The following is a 19,606-nucleotide window of genomic DNA, read 5'->3' as shown; positions in this document are numbered from 1 at the left end:
TCGGCGAGCAACGCACGGAGCAGCTGGATCTCGCGCGATTGACCACGGGCAGCTGGCATCTCGCGAATCCTCAGGGGGGCAGGTAACCCTTTGCGCTCGACGACTTTTTGGCTAAAGAAGAAGCCTACGAGTTGAAAAATTTTCTGCCATAAAGCTAATCGGTGATATTTTATGAGCAGTGAATAAGTAATCGTATAATAATTAAGACGCAGAATTATTTAATTCCGATACCTCGTACACTGTTACATTATTTTAAATTTGATATATTAACATTTTACCGACTGGAGGCCTATTAATAGGCTTTTGGTCGCCGATGCTCACCGACCGATAGCCTATTTTTAGGCTTTTTGGTACATTGCTCAGTTGCTACGTTAGTTGCGTTGCTTTGTAAGCTCCCACATTGTTGCGGCCCTAGGACCGCAATGTCCCAGGCAAGTGGACTGTTTTATGTCCTTAGTATCAGCTTTTTTTTTTACAAATTTATCTGAGCATACGAAACGCACAGATACTCCCGTGCGACAGTTTAAGCCGAAACAGAGCCGGCGCCAGGGAGAATCTGCGGCTGAGCGTTAGCGGTCGGTAAAGTGTTAATTAACCCTTTGCGCTCGAGAGGTGCCCTTCAGTCGCCATTTGATAAGATTTCAAAGCTCGATATTTATTAATATGTCAAATCTCAGATAATGTAACGGTGTGCGAGGTATCGAAATCAAATAATTCTACGTGTTAATTATCATACGACTTCTTATTCACTGCTGAGAGAAATATCGTCAGCTTTGTAACAGAAAATCTTTGAACTCCTATTCTTCTTTAGCCAAAAATCGCCGAGTGCAAAGGGTTAATTAATATCTTCGAACATTACATTATTTTAAATTTGACATATAAATTAATATCGATCTTCGAAATTTTATCAAATGGCGACTAAGGGGCGCCTCTCGAGTGCAAAGGGTTAATAATAGAAGTAGTATTATAAGTTAAATCTAAAACTAATTTTACAATTAAAACCCATAATACCAATATAAAATAACTACGATATATATATATTCTCTGTTAAAGTCTTTTATTTCTCAAGGAAAAGATATATGTGCCTTGAGTACTTCTCTAGAGAGACTGACCGACTCGCAAGATAGTGTCAAGAGGGTACGTGCCGCGTTCACGTAACCCCCAGTTCTTATCGAATCTTTATATATTTAATAAACATGTAAACTTGGAATTTAGTTATATACAAAAATCTAATTAATCTAGGATATAATATATATATTAATAAACAGTTTATAAGATCTAAATCCCAAGTTTATATGTTTATTAAATATATAAAGATTCGATAAGAATTGGGGGAAGAATAAGAAGAATAAGAATCCGCCATATCGAGATATCGATATTAAAAGATAAGTTTAGTTCCATACAAAAATCTAATTAACCTAGGATATAATATATATATTAATAAACAGTTTATAAGATCTAAATTCCAAGTTTATATATTTATTAACCCTTTGCACTCGAGATGTAAAGATCGACGTTAATTAACATATCAAATTTAAAATTACCTAACGATGTGTGGAATGTCGAAGAAAAATAATTGTACGTCTTAATTTGCATATGATTTCTCATTTACCATTTTAAAAATATCGTCGGCTCTATGGCAGAAAGTCTTCGAATTACTATTTTTCTGTAACGAAAAAGTCGTCGAGTGTAAAGGGTTGAATATATAAAAATTCGATAAGAATTGGAAGAAGAATAAGAAGAATAACAATCCGCCATATTGAAACATCGATATTAGAACATAAATTTAGTTACGTACAAAAATCTGATTAATCTAGGACATAAGGTATGAATAAATAGTTCACGAGATCTACACTTATCTTCTAATATCGATGTCTCGATATGGCGTAGGCAGATAAGCCCCGTTTTCTCGCTGAGATCGCAGTCCATGACGATACTTCTGTAATCGCGTGTTCGTCCCGGAGGATTTAGTTTCGTTTAGCCTGGTCCGAGACATTAGATCCACTTAAATCCGTTTAACGCGATTTTCCGTCCCGATGAAGGACACCGGAGTGCCTGACCAGACGAAGGTTACGATATCGAATTGGTCGCGAATCGGGACGATGTTCACGTTCACGCGATCGTCCATGTCGAAATAGCTTCGCGTTCTTCCCACCTGTCCGCGTAATTACTCGAACGGAAGGATAGAAACGCGCGCCATCTCGGGAGAATCGAATCGCGTCCGAGAAACCGTGTCGGCCATTAAGCTGAGAAGGAGGAACGTTGCGTCTGCTTCTTGCGCCTGGTCTCCGCGACTGTTATCGCGGTTTTACGATAATACGTAATGCAAAAGATATAAAACCGCCTGAAAACGGAGTGGCGATGAGGCCGAGAAAAGGAAAGATAAACACGCGATGGCTCGGTTTACGTTTAAGAGGCTCGAGACCGCAAAAAGGCCAGACCCCGCAGACGTTGATCATGCCAGTGTCTCGTGGTCGGCCAGTTTCTTATTGGCGTTGCGAAACTGCTGTCGGCTACGAAAGTCAAACGTTTGTACAAATGGCCAGGGCTCGATTACAGTGATTAAAACATCCAGCGGCTACTTTTGCGGAACTCGGTGGACGGATATCGGTTGTTACCTGGCCACGACAAAGAACGCTCCATCGCCACGATTCGAAGGCAGAATTGCCCGCGAATGTAAACGACTTTCTCTTTTTTCTACCTACTTGCAACATTGCCTGGTGTACCGATACTCTTCGGTCTGCCACTCGATCGGCCACTCGTGAGCTCTAAAAATATCCGCCACTTCCAAAATCGATGCCCGCGTATTTTTCTTAAAATAGAATCGCACGTTATCGATATTAACCCTTTGAGGTCGAGAGGTACTTTTAATTTGCTTAATGCGAGCCACGAGCAAATGCCAGTCGAGAGACGGAGGTGCATAAAGCGTATATGAGCCCCGTTCTCTGCGCAAATCGATTAACTCCGCTTTTTGAAAAATCGGAAATTTAAGTGTCAAAGCACTTGGTATAGTCGTAACTTTTTATTTTTATAATAGCTTTCCCCGATAATTAAGATTAACGTCATTAAACGAGAAAAATTTGTTGGTCACTGAATAATGAATAATTTATTTCAGAGGTCACTTTCATTAACTCCGTACTCCGATGTAAATCGTTGCAATAATGCAACTCAAATGCACTAGCAAGCCGTGAATGATAACGGTGAATTTTTTAGCTTTTCTCACTTGCCAAATCGATTAACTCTTCCGGTAACGTAAAAATGGTAACATTACCAACGATTACCTTTTGGCTATTTTTGCTTATAAATTTTATATACCGTTGGATGAAAGTTACATCTGTGTTTATACATTCTACGATATTTATTTCGATTTTAATTATAAAGGAAATTTTAAAAAAAGGTATGCATTATTTCATTGTATTTCTTCGCTTTTTGTTTTATGGAGTTAATCAATTTGTGCAGTGAACGGCTCATATATATATATATATTATATAGGAAATCGAGGAACCGATAAACGATATTATTATGTCGCACACGTACATTGGTCCACTCATCCATGAAGGGTATTTTTAATCTTTCTTTTTTAATTTTAACGTCAAAGCGGTTGGTCGACGTTGAACCTTCCATATTTACAACGGAATTTCTACTTTTTATCTGGCGGAGTTAATCGCTAATCCATTTGGAAAACCGAGTTACGCGTATGGAATATGTTACACTGGAAATATCCTATTGAGATTATGGGTTTTAACCCTTTGCACTCGAGAGGCGCCTCTCAGTCGCCATTTAATCAGATTCTAAAGATGGGTGTTAATTAATATATGAAATTTACAATTACCCAACGATGCGTGGAATATCGAAGTAAAATAATTTCGCGTCTTAATTTGCATACGATTTCTTATTTACAGTTTTAAAAATATCGTCGACTTTATGACAGAAAGTCTTAGCAGAATTACTATTTTTCTACAATGCAAAAATCGTGGAGTGCAAAGGGTTAATTAACACTATGCCATCCGGTGGCACCACGTTGGTGTCATGAGCAAACTATCGGGCAAATGTCGGTGACACCACGTTGGTATCAAACGCAAAATTATCGGGTAAATTCCGCTCAAAAACAGGTTTGACTATATATATCCTCAAAATTTCGAGGAAATAAAGGAACAGGATTGAGAACTCGCGAGAACTGACGATGAGATTAGCAAAATTTGACGATTCATGATCTCTCGAGGACCTCGAAAAACCGCTTCGAAATGATCTGAGTCAGTTCTACTGGCACCAAACAAAAGAATTCCGAATAAATATGCAGATGGCATAGTGTTAATAGTAAAATAACTATATTCTCTATTAAAGTCTTCTATTACTCAAGGAAAGTATATATCTTCGAGTGTTTCTTTAGAGAGACTGATCGACTCGCAAGATAGTGTCAAGACATTCGTTCCCATAATTTAAAATTCGTTAATTAAAAGAATGTTTCACTTCGATATATATCTCGCGTTTGGATTAATGATTGAAATTAGTCTTGGAAGGGTTGAAAGTTTTTCGCTAGGTAGACACCTAACCAAAATCTCCACGAGTATGTACTTACGCACACGCGCGTGTACATCGATTTGTTGCCACCTCGGTAGACGAGATGGAAGATGGAAGTTCACCGCCGGAGACTTGACCGACTTGAACCGGCTAACTCTTTCTACAGATTCGACCTTGGTCGCAATATCGTTTCCGCGAGGACTCGATAGCTCGGACGCTCTCTTGCGACCAGTGGCGAACCATCGGGTCTGATAGACGGCTAGAGGTGTTCGAGGCCTTGGAAATATCGGGACGATATTTTTCCATTCTCAAGAATTTGGGGAATATTACTTATAAATGGGAAGGAAATTTAGAAAATCTTGGAATTCTGAAATTTCTCGAAGATGGTCAGGATTTTCGAAATTAGGAACGGATATATTTTCCTGTCGAAATTTCTTTATAATAAAAGTATATTTATCGATGATAAATATGTGTCAGGTTTAGATTCAAAAGGCATTCCATTTTCTGGAATCGTTCAGTTTCAAACCCCAAGTAGTACAGGGTACATTAGTCGTTAGAACCCTTGAGGACACCTACATTCATTGTTCGTATTTTCATACGTGTACATTTTACTAATAATCAGCTTTACATATTGTTAGTTCCTAGCAATATTATAATAAACTCTGTAATTTTAATCCAAAAAGTTCCAACAACTGTAACTAAGCAGAAGCATTACTAAGTGAACACGAGCTAGCTCCTTTTTGTGAGAATGGTGTTGTAGGTTTGATATAGTGTATTAGTTATTTACAGATATATACGTGGAATAGGTGTTATAGGTGCTTAAGAGTATTAACCCTTCCTGTATTTTAACGAGTCAGACTCGTGATGAAGATTTTAATCCAAACATGAATATCACGAGCCAGACTCGTGGACAGAAAATCGGCCCAAACATGAATATCACGAGTCAGACTCGTGAACAGAAAATAGGCCCAAGCGTGAATATCACGAGTCAGACTCGTGGACAGAAAATCGGCCCAAGCATGAATATCACGAGCCAGGCTCGTGGATAGTAAATCGGGTCAAATGTAAACATCAGGGAATGATGTTTTGCCAGTTATTGAGTTTATTCGTGATTAAGTTTTAGTTCCTATCAGTACGTCACGAGAATTGGTCACGAGTCTTATCAATCTCTGTAACAAAGTAATTGACGTCTACCGTTTGGGCCCAGATTTCGTTGAGCTAAATGGCACGGGAAGAGGTTAACCTAGAAATAGATGATAGTGGTTTCCCTGATGCTAGCATAAGCAAGTCTAGGTGTATATGGTCTCCCCATTCCTGATCCTCGGTGTCACATATATTCTTGGTTTCCGTAACTCTGACATTCGTCGCTCTTGGTTGACATCGACTGTCAAAATAAGAAGAAAAGACCTCCTACATTATCTTTTACACCATCAGGTCCTTTGCCCTGTATCACTTGCCAAGGCTCTGGCACTGGGAACCTTGGACAAGTGGCACATCTGGTCCTCGTCTATCGTTGCCCTCGAACGGCACGAGGTTTCGAAACTTTCCGATTCTCGCGCACCTTCTCTATCAGCCGATCTCTTGGACACCTGGCCACGCAGATCTCCGTGGCACCGGGCAGTTTTCACGAAAACGCGACTCGTGGGTCGCGCGTGGGCCCCGCACGCGTCCCCGTGACTCACGACACCTACGTTCGCCTGAAATCGCTCAAGGTTCCCCCGCGCTGTAATTCGGTCGATTTCGCTCGATCGGCGAAGGAAAGCGCGACGACCAGTCGCTATTCCGTGAAACGAGATTTCGGATGGAAACGAGCGAGAGAACAGTGAAATTAATTCGTAACAGCGACTTCGCAGCGCGTAAGACGATTAAATCAGTGGGGCACCGCTGCTAATTGGATTCCCCTCGCACAAAGGAACGAGCTCTACGGCCTAATGACTGGGAACCGAGCAGGTTGACCACCACTGCCGTTAAACACGTGTTTCGTATCGCTCGGTCTCGCGTGAAAGTGGAGAAAAGCTTTCGCGGAGACGTGTCAGACTGCGATCTAATCGTCCTTGGATCCTGGCTATTTTTCACCGGGACCTTGATTCCGCAGGAATTCTGGGCTATTCCGAGAGAGTTCCAGGGAACATCTCGAGGGAATTACTGGAATAAATCGCGTTTGCTCGCGAACGCTTAAATTGAACGTCTCCGGATCGTGGACTCGTTTGCGTACTCACAGATTTATCTCGCAACATCGGGTTATGATAATAGTTCGTTACGAGATGCTGGGATCTTGCTTATCTGTTAGTATAATCGATATAGAATGTAAGAGAAACTTTCGAATAATTTAAATAATTTTATTGCAATTAATACGTCGCAATGTACATCGAGCAGGGACAGTAAGGAAAAGAGTGGTCATCAAATTGTGATTCTAGTTAAAACGCTTTAAAGGACCATGAATAAACCATAGCTATTTTCCATTGGCATTGTCAGATAGGACAAGACGTCACCGATGCACTCCAAATATTCAAACATGTAAAAATAATCTTTAAACAATTTCATTGCAACTAATCCGTCGCAATGTACACTGAACGGGGATAATCAGGTTTTAGTGGTCACCAAATTGTGATCCTAGTTAAAACGCTCTGAAGGATCATAATTAACCCATAGCTATTTTCCATTGGCATTGTCTGGTAGGATAGACACCATCGATAAAAATCTTTATTCGGATTTTTGTCCCTTGTACCATTACCGTTATTTATTCGTTTATACGTTTCAGCAGACAATGCGAATTATTCAGTGTCACTGATCCTCGAAACGTAGCGTTGTTGTGTTTGATTATAGATACGTGGGGATCCCTCCCATAGGGTTTATCGATGATAAAGTCATGGTTTTTTCGGTGGTTCCTACAGTACTGCCTTATCGTTGAGCTTATGACGATGATAGGCATAGTAGGTAGAAGGACGAAAGGAAAAGCAGGGGATGCGTTTCGTCCTGGGCCTACTAGTGCACTAATTGGTAAAACTACTCTACCAGGCCAATCCAGTTCTGATTTTTGTCAATTGCAGTCCTAGAGCCGCAACACCTCTCGACATCAAAATTTCGCTTTTACCCAAATTCGCACGATTCTACCAAATTTCGCTAAAATACTGACTCATTGACACCTGTTATCCCGATCGATCCGATGTCTGTCTATTCTAGTTGACTCTAGTTGGCATAACTGTTTCGGAGGATCGTAAATACCATCAGCGATATTTCCTCGTCCTATTACCCAGCGCGGGCATAACCTGCTATCGATCAAACGTCTCGCGATTAAGTTCTCGGTTGTTACACCTATTGCCTGGAATAATCGTAGCTGGCCGATCGTTTATTGGCCTGCGCCAAGCACCGATCGCTTTGCCCGCGAGATCGTTCCGTTACCCGGTTTCTTCCGTATCGGGGCTGCGCGTGGAAGTCGCGGGACCAGTCGGGATGCCCGGAAGATTCATTGGACCAGGTGTCAGCAGAGGAAACGGGCGAATCGACGCGAGAGGTTAACGAACATCGTCTCGCCCAAGGGTCGGCACTTATCGACTCCGTTCAGCTTTCTAGCTGAGGCCTACGCGCGTGTACACGCGTGCAGATGCATGCAGACGCGCTAGACTCGGCGATGGTAGGGAAGTAAACGACCTTAAGATCCGCGGAGCACAGGCCGGATCGTAATTACGGTCCAAAAGCGAGTGGCTATGAATAACGAGGTTGTTGCTCCAATACGCGCGGACGTTTCTCGTTCACCGTTAGCACTTTGCCGATCTCTTGCCTACGGACGAGAGAGATGTCTGGCCAGCCGTGTTTCCCGGAATTCTTATTCGCTAATCCTGTTTTATTAGAAGATCGCGCTAATAGCAGTCAGTGTGGTACTCGATGTTTGAGTAATTGAGATGAATTTGGAAATTCATGTATAGGCGTACGTGTGTTGGGATGCTTGAGATCCTTGGCATGTAGCGTTAGGATGAACAAAATGGTAGATTGGGATTATTAGGTATTTATGTGGGATTATTTACTTGGGTAGATGAGGATTTTTACGATTAGAGAACTCGGTTGCTGTCAAACAAATGTTTTGTTGGGTGACTAACGATTCGTTGGCCTTTAATCACTAGAAGGGCCTAGCTAATAAACGCAGACCAATTTCAGAGTCCAAAAACAACTGACTTATTCCTACTTCCAATAAGAGCTAATGGTCATCTTCACCTCGTCAGAAACTAACATTATATAAGCACCTACAAAATTTGCGAAATGCTAGTTTCTTCCTCTCCGCCGACTGTATTTTTCCGACGTAATTTTGTTGTTAGAACCCGTATTGTATATAGAAATCCGGGTTCCAACAGTTTCGACTTCAACGAGATTCGTTATCCGTGTTTTGTGTTCTTTTGATCATATAAAGATCGCCTAACTAGGGTATTTCATTGGCTTTTGCGAAGTTTGTTCCCCTTCACATGTTTCACTCAGGACGCCATATTTATTTTGTATTTTTATTATTCGAAGCATATAATGGTAAAATAATAGTAAATTGGTGATATAGGACAACATTCTTAACCAATGGAGCGTTTATCTTATTGACAATCACGTTTGACCACCGTGTGGTTCTTTGGTAACGGTTGACAGTCTACCGACTGTCAATTTTCATTTAATTTTTACAATTGTAAGTAGTTCAGAAGTTCCGGTTACCATGACCACCCTGGCGTTACAGGAGAAACCGTGGTCGGTTATATATGAGCAACGTTGCTGTCAAAGTGTCAATCAAACACTAAACCTGTCACGGCCGGTCAAATTGACCAGTAAACGGAAGAAAGGGAGGAAGAAAAATGATATAAGAGAAAATATCGAAAAATTGATTATACGTATACTAAGAAACAAATCACGCTGTCAAGTGACCAAAACGATAGCATTGAATGCGGAGTCATAGTCATTTAAGTTGTGCTAGGCCTAGCGTTAAATCAGAAGGAAAGTGGACAATGAAGAAATTTTTGATCTCATTCGATCACTCTAAGACTCGAATCCCCAGAAAAGTCAATTACTCCAGGATAATCTCCCTGTCCCAAAGAGATTTGCTTCCCAGAGCAGTCAGTCAAGTTTCCAGACGAGTGGCGAATTATTTTCGCAGAAATTTGTCGCGTCAATTTTATTCAAATCGATCATAGATCAGATAATGGCAATCTATCGAAGAGTTCAAATTTCCCGCTCCACATTGCTAGACGCTCCTAGCGACATCTGGTATTTTTCGGCGACTCCATTAAAACCTAACAATGGCGGTTACTTCCTTCCAAGCATTCGTAAAGAAAGTACGTATAGTTATTCTGAGACATTATCCGGGTGAAACATAATTTATCTACGGTATTTCACACCACGATCCCTAATTATTCGACATCACGCGAGAATTTGTCCGCGAAAAATATACGATCAGCTTCGTCCCTGACGTTTCATCCGCGAAGAGATCTGTTCCACGGAACGTGTTTAACCCAGGCAAATTTTCCTCCGTTTTGTTGGCAAACACGCGAGGATCCGTGTACCGAGATCGATTAGCCTCACAGTCTTCCCCCCTGCAGATTTATTCCGCGGAAGATTTGCTCGCGTGTGGCGAGTGTTTGACTGCAGCCTGCAGCGACTAGCCGTAACGGATGTTATAATCGCTCGCAGGGTGCATCGATCTCGTAATTACGAGATGACACGGCAGAAAATCTCGAATTCCGCCGTATCACCCTTTCTTCGTGCTCGCGCCGGCTCAGCCGGTAAACGAAACGTCGAAGAACCTGAAATCCGACCGGCTAAAAACGATATAGAATCCAATCACGGTGATCATTCACGGTAAACAGACTTCGATTTCCAATCGTTGCGCAAGCTTCCCATCTCGAGCTACCCCGTGTTTAATCAGCGAACAATCAGGATGAAAGGTGTTCGAGCGAAACATCGATCCTAGTATGGCAGTAGAGGGGATGTTCTCTGGCCGATTCCAGGGGCGAGGAGCTCCGTTATCGATCTCGCGTCCTGGCCCCGTGTACCCTCGCGTGCCCCCTCGTGTGCAGACCGACACGAGTGGCCCGCTCGAGTACCCGTACAGGCTAACGAGATTTACCGTTCGGTGAATCGCGGGATAGGAACGAGACGAGGCCAGACCAGACGGAAAGCAACGCGTCGACGGGAGAAATACATCGAGTCACGTAGGTACTTACGAGATCACCCGCCGAGACCGCAAACGCACCGCGAAATCCGCGAAAACGTGAATTTCACGTTTCGATCCCTGCCCTCCCAGAAGCCTGTGTGGTTCTAGAGACCGAGACGTCTGGAAAGTGCTCTGCTGGCAAGGCAAGAGAGAAATAAATTTCGAAGAGAGCGTGCACACTGGCATCATGGCGCTGGAAATCCAGGTGGCGCTGGGTCAGCTCATCTCGCTGGTGATTTTCTTTTTGCGCCAATCGCTATTCTACTTCTGTTTATACAGCAACTGTATTACGTAGCATCGATTTGTTTTGTCGTTTAGTCGAACGGGAATTGAAACGACACCGCGCTTAGAATTCTTATTAAACTGTTTCGGCAGTTACCTACGGAATCTGCGAAAGAATGTAGCGGAGGATAGTGGAGATTTGCATAATCACCGATACGGGTTATTGGATCCGTGTCAGCATACTTCGTGACATAATTAGCTGGACGAAGCTGTGGAAAATGCATCGATCGTTTCTCTCAGCTGAAGCAAATCGAGGTCTATCGAGTCTTCTGGCTTTTAACCCTATGAAAGAAGTATATTGGGATTGTAGGTTAAAAGAAATAACTATCGTTCTTTATAATTGTCTTTATTCTATTAATAATAATATATCTTCTGTATTCTAACTGTACGCAGGAAGAGATAAAACTAGAGCGATGAAATAGGGTTTGCAGTTGCAGCTTGTCCTGGTCCCCTAATTCTTATCTACAGCGTGAAGGAACCTCTTGGACTCATAGTTCAAAGACGTATCTATTTCTTCTAGGAGATTGATTTTTCGAAATAATACTATTCTAAATAATTTTAACACACAGAAACGCACATTAATTTAATTTTCTAAAGACTCTATTAAACCAGTTGCTACAATACTTTGTTCATGGCTGCTGTACTCAGTACTGTATTGCCAATTGTCAACGTCGCTAGCAACAATTGGTCTATCCATTGATCATTCTAGAATTGCTGAGGAATTTTGTTTTGGTTGTCAAGGGCCCTGCTTTTATGATTTTCTTAACCCACGTTTCACCTCCCCGTAGGGATCACGTAACTTAATTTTGTTACCCAAACTAACTTTTCCATTTGCTTCTGGAAAATATCGATCGGTTTATAATTTGTTTTTGTTGGCAATGGCCGATTTGCTATTTCTTTTCGAAATGGTATCTGTTGAAAATAAGATACGTCTTATATACAAAAATCAATTTCTTAGGAGAAATACATGTATCTTTAAACTTTAGATAGATCTTTTAAATTCTATAGCAATTCAAGAATGATCAATGTATGGATCAATTATCGCTAGAAATATTTACAATTGAGAATACATTATTGAGTACGGACATCTACACAGTATTATAACCATTGAATTAACCTATTCACAGATAATATAAATTCTATAGCAATTCTAGAATGATCAATGGATCGATCAATTATCGCCAGAGATATTGGCAATTGACAATACAGTACTGACTATAGCCATCCACACAGTACCAAAGCAATTGGATTAATCTATTCACTGATCACGTAAATTCTATAGCAATTCAAGAATGCGCCTAAGGGGTGAAGTGTTTATTTCAGGCGATAGATGAGAATTAGGGGACCAGCACGAGCTGCAATCTCATACCCTTTTTCTTCATTCTAGTTTTGACTCTCCATGTGAACAGTCAGAATACATTTGATATACCTGTCTTAGGTTAGAATAAAGATAGTTATTTATTTTTACCCATAACCCCAATAGTATATGCTACAATATTTTTATTTTTCTCCAATTCTTTACAGAATAAAGATAGTTATTTATTTTTACCCATAACCCCAATAGTATATGCTACAATATTTTTATTTTTCTCCAATTCTTTACAGAATAAAGATAGTTATTTATTTTTACCCATAACCCCAATAGTATATGCTACAATATTTTAATTTTTCTCCAATTTTCTCCAATTTTCTCCAATTCTTTACAGAATAAAGATAGTTATTTATTTTTACCTATAATCCCAATAGTATGCTACAATATTTTTATTTTTCTCCAATTTTCTCCAATTCTTTACAGAATAAAGATAGTTATTTATTTTTACCCATAATCCCAATAGTATGCTACAATATTTTTATTTTTCTCCAATTTTCTCCAATTTTCTCCAATTCTTTACAGAATAAAGATAGTTATTTATTTTTACCCATAATCCCAATAGTATATGCTACAATATTTTTATTTTTCTCCAATTTTCTCCAATTCGTGGAACAAAATCGAGAAAGGATTTTGAAAAGGATGATAATCGGGAACGATCTTCGTGTCTCGCGATCAGGATTCCAGTCACGAGCGATTAACAGCGAAACAACCAGTTTTCAGTCACCCGGAGTCAACTCCGATTCTCTTTCCATTCCCGAATCTCGTTCTTCCCTCTTTCGTCATAGCCGAGTCGGGTTTCCCTTTAAGGTAACTAATTTCACGCGTTATATTTATCCCCCGTTCGTGTCTTCGCTCATAAATCAGCTCGTCGAAGTTATGGCTCACACGGTTGCGTGGAACGGTGTTGTTGCGACACGGTGACGTAGGTGTCTGCTTACGTCACAGGTCCGCGACGTCATGGATGCATTTATTTTATGGATGCATCTCATGGCGATTCCGATGGCGCATAGGTGATAACGGGTGAAACATAGCCGGTCACCGTGATTGTTCATCGATCCACGTGCCGTTCAAGTTCGTACCCACGTCGACGCGACCCTCGCAGGACTCGACATTGTCTAGGGGTGGCTTTCAGACGTCTTTGTGCCCGAGCGAAGGTCTCTTTCGATTCGAACAAACGATCGATTCTCGAGAATTTTCCACTCCACCCTGGCAAGTGGCTGGTCCGAGAGGCGAGAAAAGTCTTTTTAAAGAAATGCACGAGGAGCGAAGCATTAAAAGAAAGGGGAGTCGGGGGAGAAAATGGTGGCTCAGAGTATCCGACTTATCTATGTTAGTGGTGGATGAAATCTTAATAACGATAAGAACGATTCTTTATTTAATTACAAAGATTATCAAACGCAGATATTAAGTTTAACCCTTTGCGGTTGGCAGATTTCAGCAGAGCAAATTTAGCGTTTCGCAGTTACTTTTCTGTACAGGATTTAAAGTCGATATATGGATACTAACCCTTTGCACTCGATGATTTTTTGGCTAGAGAAGAGTAGAAATTCAAAGATTCTCTACTAAAAAACTGACGATACTTTCTTGAGCAGTAAATATAATTTTCTCCAATTCTTTACAGAATAAAGATAGTTATTTATTTTTACCCATAATCCCAATAGTATGCTACAATATTTTTATTTTTCTCCAATTTTCTCCAATTTTCTCCAATTCTTTACAGAATAAAGATAGTTATTTATTTTTACCCATAATCCCAATAGTATATGCTACAATATTTTTATTTTTCTCCAATTTTCTCCAATTCGTGGAACAAAATCGAGAAAGGATTTTGAAAAGGATGATAATCGGGAACGATCTTCGTGTCTCGCGATCAGGATTCCAGTCACGAGCGATTAACAGCGAAACAACCAGTTTTCAGTCACCCGGAGTCAACTCCGATTCTCTTTCCATTCCCGAATCTCGTTCTTCCCTCTTTCGTCATAGCCGAGTCGGGTTTCCCTTTAAGGTAACTAATTTCACGCGTTATATTTATCCCCCGTTCGTGTCTTCGCTCATAAATCAGCTCGTCGAAGTTATGGCTCACACGGTTGCGTGGAACGGTGTTGTTGCGACACGGTGACGTAGGTGTCTGCTTACGTCACAGGTCCGCGACGTCATGGATGCATTTATTTTATGGATGCATCTCATGGCGATTCCGATGGCGCATAGGTGATAACGGGTGAAACATAGCCGGTCACCGTGATTGTTCATCGATCCACGTGCCGTTCAAGTTCGTACCCACGTCGACGCGACCCTCGCAGGACTCGACATTGTCTAGGGGTGGCTTTCAGACGTCTTTGTGCCCGAGCGAAGGTCTCTTTCGATTCGAACAAACGATCGATTCTCGAGAATTTTCCACTCCACCCTGGCAAGTGGCTGGTCCGAGAGGCGAGAAAAGTCTTTTTAAAGAAATGCACGAGGAGCGAAGCATTAAAAGAAAGGGGAGTCGGGGGAGAAAATGGTGGCTCAGAGTATCCGACTTATCTATGTTAGTGGTGGATGAAATCTTAATAACGATAAGAACGATTCTTTATTTAATTACAAAGATTATCAAACGCAGATATTAAGTTTAACCCTTTGCGGTTGGCAGATTTCAGCAGAGCAAATTTAGCGTTTCGCAGTTACTTTTCTGTACAGGATTTAAAGTCGATATATGGATACTAACCCTTTGCACTCGATGATTTTTTGGCTAGAGAAGAGTAGAAATTCAAAGATTCTCTACTAAAAAACTGACGATACTTTCTTGAGCAGTAAATAAAGATTTGTATAATAATAGAATTGTAGAATTATTTGATTTCGATACCTCGCACACTGTTACATTACATTAACCCCTTGACAATTATGGGCGTCTATGGGCGCTTAGAAATTTTGCGTTTGTAACACAAAGGATGCCTATAGGCGCTTAGAAATTTTGCGTTTGTGACATGGAGGGCGCCTATAGGCGCTCTGCGTAGTTTAGCTTCCTGACACGGAGGGCGCTTGTTTTCGCAAAAATGGCGCACACCGTATCTCAATTCTTGTCGTATGGTATGGTCGCTACGTATCAAAATCTGCCGTAGTCAAGGGGTTAAATTTGATATATTAATTAATATCGATCTTCCAAATTTTATGAAATGGCGACTGAAGCTCACATCTCGAGTGCAAAGGGTTAAAAATCCATGTAACCATTACCACGATCTAAACCTAATCTAAATGACGTTTTTACATCTCTCATTCTAAACTCCACGATTAACTGGTAGTCAATTCAATTTCGCGATTTTTCTTCCAATACACGCGTAATCGATCTTGCAACGTCTTACTTCATTTTCCAAGAGTCTTCGTGCGTCACTTGACCGTGGGAGGTTCAGTGTTAAAATAGAAAATTCTCACTCGTCATCTTCGTCTCGCGAATCTCGCGGATCACACGGATACGGGAAGCTTCCTGGTATTTGTTATTTAAAAAATTGGGACTTTTCTCGGGAAACAAGCTCGCTATGTTTCGTGGCATATAAAATTTTGGATCGGAAGGGATATTCAAATGGGACCTGGTTTCTCGAAGCTTTTAAGTATCACGCGTTGTCTCGCGACACGGTTGGAGCGAAAGGCATTCTTTTAGTGGGACAAAGGTGGCGTCGTAAAAGAAAGTGGCGATCCGCTTGCATAATCGCTCGTGTAATGACACATCCGGTAAAAAAATCATGGTTTCACGGCCTCGCAACGTAAAGATCGGCGCAGTGTACCCAGCCACCCTCGCGCGGCACTCTGTCACCCTCGAGCACGATGTGGGGTGAATTTGATGACTCAGGTTGCTTTATACGGGGAATGAAATTACGCCCCGTCTCACCATAGGGACCATTGTCGAAGAGGAGACGGGCAAACATCTTGAGCTTGGAGTAGCTGCTTTGCTCCGGGCAGCTTTGCGCAGCCTAGGCGTTTCCGCCGCCATTTTCACATTTCGAATTAGGATTTACCTCCATGTTCTCGTAACTTCCAGATCTGTTGCTCGAAGGAGAAGAATTTAGGACAATCCGATAAAGTTAAACGTGTACCTAATTTTAGACGTAAAGTCTTCGGGTTAGCGACATTTTAGGGTCAACCTGTAATCTAACGCAGATCTGCGAAAAGTCTAACAGAAATAAATGTGAAGGTACCTATGGATGATAAAAATAAATAACTTTTGCCGAAAAATTAAGCCAACCTAATTTATATTGTCGGTAAAATACTACGGTAAGTATTGGTAAATTTTTCGGATCAACTTGTAATCTAACGTAAATCTGCAAAAATGTAATGAAGTTTGGTATAAAAGTACCGATAAATGATAAAAATAAACAACCGTAGCGGAGAAATTAGGCCACCCTGTATATGGTCATAGAGCGTAACGGCGGAATATTTGTAAAGAAATTTGACGCGATCGGGAATATTTATTCGCGATATTCGTGGTATCTCAAAGAATAATGCTCGATGTACGTAGTATTATTACCCCATATATGCATACGGAAGGATGCAGTAATAGCGAGATAGGTAAAATTTACCGACTCGTGTTATAGAGACACATTTCCTGGCTCCGATTCGACGAGGAAATTCTCGTTTAATGTACACGTTTAGTTGGTATCTAGATAACGTCCCCGATTACGCGTAATCGTGGGAGACAGTGTCGAGTTTCCAGGATTCGTGTAGAAAGCGTGACCGAAACGAAATCCGGCAATTCGAAGGGGACCGCGCGAGCGCACTCGCGTGGAGACACGCATAAATTCTTCGGTGCTCACGGTAACTGCCGGCTTGATTATGGCATTATCGGCACGCGAAGCGCATCGCGGAAAAATATACGAAATAAATGGCCGGGTAAAGTGGATTCATGCGTCTGTGAATTCTTTAGGCTACCCCGAATAATTGGCCTCGTGTCTGTGCTGTTTTCCATGCGTGTACGTTTCGGAAATTTACAACGTTCGACGCACGAGACACTCGGAGAAAGACGCGCAGATTTCATTCTCGTCGATGTAATTCGCAATGCAACGTGAAATTTCTGCCAGTTTAATATCTCGGGTAGGAATCACGGTAACTGGTCATCGCGAGATAAATTTATATTTTTTCTCCTTTTTCTAGGTATTTTTTTTTATTAAATATTTACTCGCGACCTTTCCGGATATATGGAGGAACGTGAGTCTCGAACGACACCAAACGGTAGAATTTTTAACGAAGTTGACGCACGATCTCGACTCTACGTCAGTCGATTATGTTACAGCTATGACGCGTTTCAGAGTCTTTTTAGATAACTGTAGCGTGGGTTTGTTTATTAATCGATTTACGCGGTGCATTTGTTGCATACTCGAAATGGACGGGTTCCATTATCGTTGAGATTATCCGATCGTAGAATCATGCACGATTGTTTATCTCGAGTGCGAACGAACGATAAAATCTAACGGACACGGAGAAATCGAATTTATCGATCGAGTGCCGCTACTCCGATGGTAATGTCATGCAGCGACTTTATCCGTAGCGTGTGACAGATGCCAGTACCGTATATAAGCAAACGGAAACCGGACGCTATATAGAAACATCCTACGATGATTAAAAATTATACAAATTTTTTCGTTGGAGTAATACTAATGTTAAATCTCGAAATTCTAGTTTCTCGTTCCCAAGACGCGACAAAATTCGTTCAACTGTCATTCAGTGGTACAATTTCGGTACAGTCAATTTTCGGAAATAAATCAATCGTAGCGTGTTTTAACAATCCCAAAGTATCACGAAGCCTTTTCTTTCAACGTGGATCACGTTCCAGTTGTTGGTTTTCTTCAATCTACATCCTGCGTGTCTCTCGAAGAGATGCAGACCGCCAGTGTCTGGTCGTAGACAACGTTCGCAGTCGGCAGGCACGGGCGACGAAGATTTACGTCAGTGCACGGCCCACAGTGATAATGGAGACGAGCGGTCGACGTAAGAGCGTGGTCAGTTCGATTGTATTCAGCCGGTTCGGCCGAATTGCGTGTTCGCCGCGGAGTCAGTCGTTGTCGGGACGGCGAGCCGTGCGGTTCGGTGACGGACAGTGTTGCCGGCGTGAAGGTGGTCGCGTGACCGTTTCCCTCCCAGTTTGTGTTCCATCGGCGACCACCTGTGCTCCATCGGTGGCGAGCCAGCGCCTCGAGTTTTCGGCGTCGCTGTTCGCGCGTGTCGTGTGCGTGATTGCGTGCGTGTGCGTGTAACAGAAGTCGTAGCAACAGGAGAGAAAGGTACGAGGGCAGGTGTCGAGGTATACGAAGTTTGCCGGGGATTGAGTCGTGTTTCTTGGGGTTCTCGGGACCGCGGCCAGTTCCTCGGTTCTTTGTTCGAACGCAAGATTTTCTTCCCGAGTAACAGGCAGCGGTGAGTGATCGACGTATTATCGAACGTTACGATTCAAGTTCGGGCATAGCGTCCTCTGCCAACCGTCGAACGTTCGACAGGTCTCGACCTGTTTTTGTTTTCACTTCGGACTCGTGCGGTTAAGCGATAGATCGATATCGGTAGACTCGAAGTCGTGTTCGCGTGGAACGAGCTGCTTCGTTTACTACGGGTAGTACGTTTCGGTGTCCGAGGATAAACATCGACCGAGCGTCGAACGGAATCATAGGTTAGCAAGGTTGCGGTCGCGAGTATCGTTGTAGCCACGAGATCTCGTAGAGATATCGCGTCACCATGTTTTTCGTATCGATAGAAATTTCGCGATACGTTGATAGAACGTTTCTACGAACGATTGATCGTTATTTCCCCTAGGCTCGCGTTACTATACCTTCTCTCGATTACACGGTGCAACAATGTGTTATATGCACCGGAGCTATAGCAGGGTAATAAAACATTTACCCGAAGAGCAACATTGTCGATTGCTTTTGTTACGATGTAGTATTCGAAAACTGCACTTTATTATTGTACTCTATCCGCGGTACCTTTATCAAAAGAAATAACCCTCCAGCCAATCATACCGTCTCATTGACGTACAAGCTTCGTGGTGGAAATGTTTGTCGTGAAAGTCGAGCGATGTCAATTCATTCGATTGAATGATTCAATTTGTTCCCACGCGTATTGGCGCCTCTCAATTGTGCTTTTATCGTTTCACTTCGATGCCTATCGCTGCGCTTTATCTTTTTGTTATCAAGCCGTCGATAACAAGGACACGAGAAAGAAGCACCGTTTCAAAAATTTCCTCTCTCTGTCCCCACACTCGCTTCGCGTGCCATTCGCGTGCACAAGAGCGT

General features: G+C 41.9%; 1 protein-coding gene across 4 annotated transcripts in view; it reads left to right on the top strand.

Moving 5' to 3' along the window:
• Nucleotides 1–19,606, top strand: part of Rgl (Ral guanine nucleotide dissociation stimulator-like) — a 70,290-nt gene that overhangs the window by 6,270 nt on the left and 44,414 nt on the right. The window contains exon 1 of one of the 4 annotated variants that reach the window (XM_017906469.1): nt 18,446–18,737. The exons of 1 other annotated variant lie outside the window; for it this stretch is intronic. The gene's annotated coding sequence lies outside the window, so the exon portion shown is untranslated. Of the gene's footprint in view, nt 1–18,445; nt 18,738–19,606 lie in introns of those variants that run through there. 2 more of the 4 variants (XM_017906464.1, XM_017906463.1) reach the window with 2 other exon arrangements.

The sequence above is a fragment of the Eufriesea mexicana genome, unplaced genomic scaffold (assembly GCF_001483705.2).
Source record: "Eufriesea mexicana isolate 0111107269 unplaced genomic scaffold, ASM148370v2 scaffold5394, whole genome shotgun sequence".
NCBI classification, from domain to species: domain Eukaryota; kingdom Metazoa; phylum Arthropoda; class Insecta; order Hymenoptera; family Apidae; genus Eufriesea; species Eufriesea mexicana.
This window is presented reverse-complemented; position numbering and strand designations above follow the sequence as displayed.